At 41.1% G+C, this 7,072-nt stretch overlaps 1 long non-coding RNA gene across 1 annotated transcript; it reads left to right on the forward strand.

Moving 5' to 3' along the window:
• Window positions 1-250: 250 nt before the first annotated feature.
• Window positions 251-3,751, forward strand: LOC102480452 (uncharacterized). The gene is made up of 3 exons (XR_337702.1): window positions 251-321; window positions 3,487-3,564; window positions 3,642-3,751. It is a non-coding gene; the product is annotated as an uncharacterized LOC102480452 (long non-coding RNA).
• The last annotated feature ends 3,321 nt before the right edge of the window (window positions 3,752-7,072 follow it).

Consider the following 7,072-nt stretch of genomic DNA (forward strand, 5'->3'; position numbering starts at 1 on the left):
ACTTTCATATTAGAGAGAAATCAAAACAAATATAGGCAATACTTTATGCATATCACATTGTATACTTTATTGGAAAATTTTATCCTTGAGATGAGCTAGAGTTGACATAGCCCCTCACTGCAGTTATATGACTACATAATGGATCCTCATGTGTGCAATGAGGTATGCGTTATCACTAAAAGCTTTCTCATAATTACTCTGAAGAGTTTCTCTTCAGTCTAAAGTCATAGATGTTGGCAAGTTCTGATGCCTGCCTGAAAGCTCTACCACATTCAGGACGTACATACAGCTTTTTCTCCAATGTAAAATCTCAGACGTTGGGTAGGTGTGCATATCGGCTGAAGGCTTTTCCACAGAGGGTGCACTCATAAGGTTTCTCTTCAGTATAAATTATCTAATGGACAGTTAGAGTTGAGGGAAGAATGAAGGCTTTTCCTCATTCATTACATTTATAGAATTTTTCTCCACCATAAATTTTTTTTTATGTTTATTAAGGTATGTAGAGTGACTGGAAACTTTTCCACATTCACAACATTCATACTGTTTCTTTCTCTTTGATGTAAATTCTCTGGTGTTGAGTAAGTGACGACCTAAAACTAAAAGCTTTTTTTTTTTTTTTTTTGGAGAGATTTTTCACTGTAGGGCACGTGCGCTCGCCAGACGACAGAGAGAGACATAGAGACAGAAAGCGAGAAATCACCCCCCAGTGGGGGATGGTCACGCCGCAATCCCTTCTCCTCCATTCTCCTCTCGGGATCTTGGGCACGCACGCACATGCGCCCGGCGTGAGTTTTAAGCCACCAGGTCCGGGACGCAAACCGCGGTCGACTACATGGGAGTCCAGCGACATAGCCATTACGCTAACTGCTGGTTCCCAAAACTAAAAGCTTTTTGAGGTGGGCAGGTGGCATGGTGATTGAGGTAATGGACTCCCACTTGGCTGACCACAGTTCAAGTCCCGGATCTGGTGATATGCTTTCTTCCTTTCCCACTCTTTCACTGGTCAAATTAAAACATAATAATAAATAAAAAAGAATTAGTTTTTTTTTTTTGGAGAGATTTTCACTGTAGGGCGCGTGCGCTCGCCAGACAGACAGAGAGAGACATAGAGACAGAAAGTGAGAAATCACCCCCCAGGGGGGATGGTCATGCCGCAATCCCTTCTCCTCCCGGGATCTTGGGCACGCACGCACACGCGCCCGGTGTGAGTTTTTAAGCCACCGGGTCCGGGACACGAACCGTGGTCGACTATGTGGGAGTCCAGCGACATAGCCATTACACTAACTGCTGGTTCCCGAAAATAAATAGTTTTTTTGACAAAGTGGTCAATGACTATGTTTTATAATTATTTCTTTAATTTTTATTTATTCATTTATTTTAATTTGACCAGAGAGAAACAGAGAGAGAGAGAGAGAGAGAAGGAAAGTGAGAAAGCAAGCCACCAGGTCCAGGACTTGAACTGTGGTCAGCCATGTAGGAATGTCCAGCACCTTAACCACCACACCACCTGCTGGTCCCTAAATAAATGTTTTTTAAAAAAAGGTTTACCATACATGGCACATATATAAGGTTTTTTCTCTACCATTATTTTCTTAGCTATTTTAAATTTTGAGTCCTGCCTCACATCTTTATTGCTTTCAGTATTCTTACAAATTTTCTTGCCCAAGAAACTTCTTGATTGAATAATCAACTCAGTTCTTTGCAATTCTGTTCAATATGGATCTCTTTTGTGATAATTGCCTTCTGTAAAAATTCTCCATTCTTTGGGACCAGCAGGTGGCATGGAGGTTAAGGCAGCTGGGTTCCACATGACCAACCGTATAGTTCTAGTTCTGGACCTGGTGGTTTGAAATTCATGCTATGTGTGTGTGTATTGTGTGTGTGTATGTGTGCCCAAAATCCCAAGAGGAGAATAGAGGAGAAGGAATTGTGGCATGACCATTCCCCCTGAGTATGATTTCTCACTTTTTCTCTTCCCCTCTTTGTTTCTCTCCAATGAGCACACGTGTCCTATGACAAAACTTAAAAAGAAAAAAATAAATAACCTGAAAGCACGTGTTAATGACATATGATAAGAAGAAAATGGCTAAAAGAGCAGGAGATTGGGATACTGATTAACCACAACTTCTCGGTTTGGTGAGACAGAGTGGTTAGAACATCTGTCGGGATCGGCAGGTGGCATGGTGGTTAAGGTGCTGGACTCCCACATGGCCGACCTCGATTTGATCTAGACCTGGCGGCTTGCTTTCTCACTTTCCCTCTCTCTCCCTCCTTGTCTCTCTAGTCAAATTGAAAATAATAATAGCAAATTAAATCAAATAAATAATTTTTTAAAAAGAACATCACCTTTCACCTATGATGCACAGTTCAATTGAGACTAGATGCTAGAAAGCATCTCATTTCTTTTTCTTTCTCTTTTTTTTTTTTTTAGGAGAGATTTTTGCTATAGGGCACGTGTGCTCACCAGAAAGACAGAGAGAGACAGAGAGACAGAAAGCGAGAAATCATTCCCCAGGGGGGGATGGCCACGCCACAATCCCTTCTCCTCCATTCTCCTCTCAAGATCTTGGGCATGCACGCATACGCGCCCAGTGTGAGTTTAATCCACTGGGTCCGGGACTCGAACCGTGATCAACTACATGGGAGTCCAGTGACATAGCCATTACGCTAACTGCTGGACCCAGAAGCATCCCATTTCTAATGGGAGGTGGAGAAACACTAGCAGACAAGTAATTTTTTTTAAAGAATTATTTTTATTTATACATTCATTTATGATTTTTAATTTTACCAGAGGGAGAAAGAGAGAGGGAGAGAGAAAGAGAGAGAGAGAGATGAAAGTCACATAGTCCAGGACTTGAACTGTGGTCAGCCATGTGGGAGTGTCCAGCACCTTAACCACCTCTCCACCTGCTGGTCCCCAGCAGCTAGGTATTTAGGTTGTAGAAATCTCAAAGCAAATAGAGAAATATGGAGATTGAGACACTTGAAATAAATAAGAAATATGAGAGAACTTTAAGAAATTTGGGGAAAATGGAATTAAAGTATGAATGACTTTGGTGCAAAAACATTTTGAAATCCATTTAAGGCTTTTTCTTTTTGCATGTGTGTACAATTATATATATATATTTTGCTATAAGGCGTGTGCACTCGCCAGAAAGACAGAGAGAGACAGAGAGATAGAAAGCGAGAAATCACCCCCCCCCCAGGGGGGATGGCCACGCCATAATCCCTTCTCCTCCATTTTCCTCTTGGGATCTTGGGCACGCACACACATGCGCCTGGCGTGAGTTTAAGCCACGGGGTCCAGGATGTGAACCGTGGTTGGCTACATGGGAGTCCAGCGACATAGCCATTACGCTAACTGCTGGTCCCACAAATATATATTTTTATTTACAAAAATGGCATTATATTATACATATTATTTGCAGCCTGCTTTTGCATAGTCAAGGTAATATTTTGATTTTTTGTTTCTTTTTTTGCCTGCAGGTGAAAATGGAAGTGGTTCCATATCTCAAAGAAAGTCTAAATAAGAACTTTTTTGACTTCCTCCTTACATTCAAACAGGTAAGAGAACACTGTCAGAACAGCTAATTTATGTAAGAGTTACGTGATAGTGGATTCACAAAACCCATTTTGTTCAGGGCATACCAGAAAGTCCACAGGATGTGAAACGGCCTGCAGACCACTACTCCTTAGTACTCCAACCAAGCATTTCCTCACCCCTGGACAGCTGTCTCACTCCTATTTCTCATGCTCAGGTCAGTATTTAGGTTGCTCTTGTTTATTTTGAAAGCCGGTACAAAACCCAATTGGATCTCCAAGTTGACGATGCTTTAAAGCTGTTTCAACGTGCAAGCCCTAGCCAATGACACCAGCTTCTGTCATAGACAATTAAAATGTGTTGATTGTGCTTAACCAGCCAAGAGCATGAATGTGTATGTGTTAACAGGAAATATCTCCAGTCAATTAGCCTTTCTTAGCCCATATCGGGCTCCATTTTTACCAGGTTACTTCTTTCCACAGTGCACATTCCCAAAACAGCTTCCCTTGGTGATATGGGAAATGTGTGTGTGTGTGTGTGTGTGTGTGTGTGTGTGTGTTCTGGAGACTAGAAGTGCATTATCAGGATGCTGGCTGGTTCTATGTCCGGTGAGGGGCTTCCTGTTGTATCCTCACATAGTTGAAAGAGCCAAGGGTTTTTCACAATATGCTTTTCCATCAACTTGTTGACAACCGCCACTCCCCCCTCACCCCCGCGCCCCTGGGTAAAATTAAAATGGATTACAGGACTTGAAAATTAGGCAAAGAATTCTTGGATAATGAAACAAAATGGCATCTTGTATACAACACTGAAGAAAGGCAGAACTAGAACTAGTGAGATCCCTACCAAGGCTGTGGCAATACTGCAGCCACAAAACGAAATGAGGCCTGGAGTAATAAAAATGGAAATACAAGTAAGGAAGAATCCAAGAGACACTATTTTTTGTTTTGTTTTGTTTTTAAATGTTTTTGCTATAGAATGTGTGTGCTCACCAGATAATAAGAGGGAAAAGTGAGAAATAATCCCCTGGGGGGATGGCCATGCCACAATCCCTTATCCTCCATTTTCCTCTTGGGATTTTAGGATTGCGTGCACATGAGTCTGGCGTGATTTTCAAGCTGCCAGACCAGGACTCCAACTGCAGTCAGCTGTGTGGGAATCCAATGCCTTAGCCACAACACGACCTGCTGCCAACTCCCCGCTCCCACCCAAGACACTTTTAAACAAGATCTATTTTTGGGGGGGGAAGGCCAGCAGGTGGTATGGTGGTTAAGGATGCTGGACTCCCACATGGCCAACCACGGTTCAAGTCCTGGACCAGGTGGCTTGCTTTCTCACTTTCCCTTTCTCTTTCTCTCACTCTGTCCCTCTCTGTCAAATTAAAAATAAATAAATAATTTTTTAAAATATCTATTTTTTAAAAATTTAACTTTATTTATTTATTTTAATTTGACCAGAGAGGGATAGAGCATGCAAGAGAAAGAGAGAGAAAACAAACTGTCAGGTCAGGACTTGAACCATGGTCAGCCATGTGGAAGTTCAACACCCTTAACCCCGAAAGAGGACCTAATTTGGGGCCGGCAGGTGGTGTGGTAGTTAAAGATGCTGGACTACCACATGGCCAACTGCAGTTCAAGTCCTAAACCTGACGGCTTGCTTTCTCTCTTTCTCTCTCTCACTCTGTCCCTCTCTGGTCAAATTAAAGTAAATAAATAATTAAAGTTAAATAAAATAATTATTATTAAAAAAAGAGGACCTAATTTAACAGAGTAAGTCTGGGTCAATAATAAAAGGAAGATTTAAATGGCATCCAACTGCTGTGGCACAGAGGCAACCCAAGTCCCTTGCAAGGTTGGAAGCCATATGGTCAGCTGCAGGTTTGGATTCTCAGGTTGGCCTGAAAACATGCTGGATGCACAGGGGCCCAGGATCCTGAGTAACTGGACAGCTTGGGGGAGGAGATCATAGTGCAATCTTGTTGAGTAAGTCTATTTCTTTCTCTACTCTCCTCTTTCTTATGACATACATACGTTCTCTTTCATTTAAAAAACTGGCACCGAGGTTTCTAGTTTTGAAGATGAAAAGCAGAGTGGAACCATTGGCAAAATAGGGAGAATTAAGATTGGAGGCACATATTTCTTGTTATCTCTTGTTCCCCCTCCCCCCCAAAAAAAAGCAGGAGTGAGAAGGAATAGAAAGAAAGATGTTATATTTAGCAAAGCCATATTTAAATATTTTGAGTTTGAAAGAAATGAAATTGGGAATGCTCAGTGGACTATGGTATTTAGAGCAAAAAAGTAAGAGCTGGATTTTGCAGAAGAAGATTCCTCATGGCTCCTGAGAACTAGTTATTTCAGGGGACAAGAGAAATGAAGATTTTCTACTGATAATTCAGCCTCCAGCAGACAAGCTAGTGTGGCAGGAGAGGTGAGGCCTTCCTTCAGAAGATTCCTCATGGCTCCTGCAAACTAGTTATTTCAGGGGATGAGAGAAATGAAGATTTTCTACTGATAATTCAGCTCCAGCAGACAAGCGAGTGTGGTAGGGAGCCCCTCTGGCCTTCTATCTCTATCTCTGTGTCTCTGTCTCTCTCTGCTTCTGTCTTCTCATTTTTTTTGTAATTTTTTCCTTTTTATGATTTTTTTAAAGGTAAAGTTTTTCTCTTGCTCTCAGCTCCACCTTTTGTTTTGTTAATAATCCCCTCTGATCCTCCCACCCAGGCAGGAGAGGTGAGTCCTTCCTTCAGAAGAAGATTCCTCATGGCTCCTGTGAACTAGTTATTTCACGTGCCGCGCAAGTGCACCATGCAGTTTTCTATTTTTTTTTTTTAAAGAAAAATAATAATTACAATTTTTTCGCTTTTTTTTAAATTTTTTTTCCCTCTTTCTTTGTTGTTGTTTCTCTCTCTCTCTTTTTCATTTTCTTTTTTCTTGTCTCTCCACTCTTCAATATCCATTTAATGTGTTTCTAGATGGATCTAAGGGCACTGTAGCTAAACATCCAAATACTATTAGGGTTAACATATTCCTCAAAATGTACTGAATCTGCTGCATCAGCTATCACAACAGAACAGCAAAGATATTCCAGATCACCTCTTTCTGCTTGCTCCTGAACATTCAGATTGAACTAAAAGAATTAGAAAGAAACACACCATCCATCAGATGACAAGAAATCACAGCAGGACCACAAGAAATACGGGAAAGCAAGAAAATACCTCTCCTCCAAGGGAAAAGAATAATTCCTCTTCATCCACAAGCAGTTCAATGCAAATCATGGAAATGTCTGATAAAGAATTTAGAGTACTCATAATGGTGAAGCTAACTGAGATGGAAGAGAAGAGAGACAAGGAGAAAGAAATTGATGAGTTCCAGGAGGTGAGGAAATTCTTGCAAGATATAAAAGTGGAATTACATGCTTTACAAAAGAGTCAAACGGAACTGTTAGAAATGAAGTCTATAATACAGGAAGTCAAAATCTCCCTTGAAAGTATTAAAAGCAGACTAGATCATACAGAAAATAGAATCTCAGATG

The sequence above is a fragment of the Tupaia chinensis genome, unplaced genomic scaffold (genome assembly GCF_000334495.1).
Source record: "Tupaia chinensis unplaced genomic scaffold, TupChi_1.0 Scaffold149131_1, whole genome shotgun sequence".
In the NCBI taxonomy this organism is placed as follows: domain Eukaryota; kingdom Metazoa; phylum Chordata; class Mammalia; order Scandentia; family Tupaiidae; genus Tupaia; species Tupaia belangeri.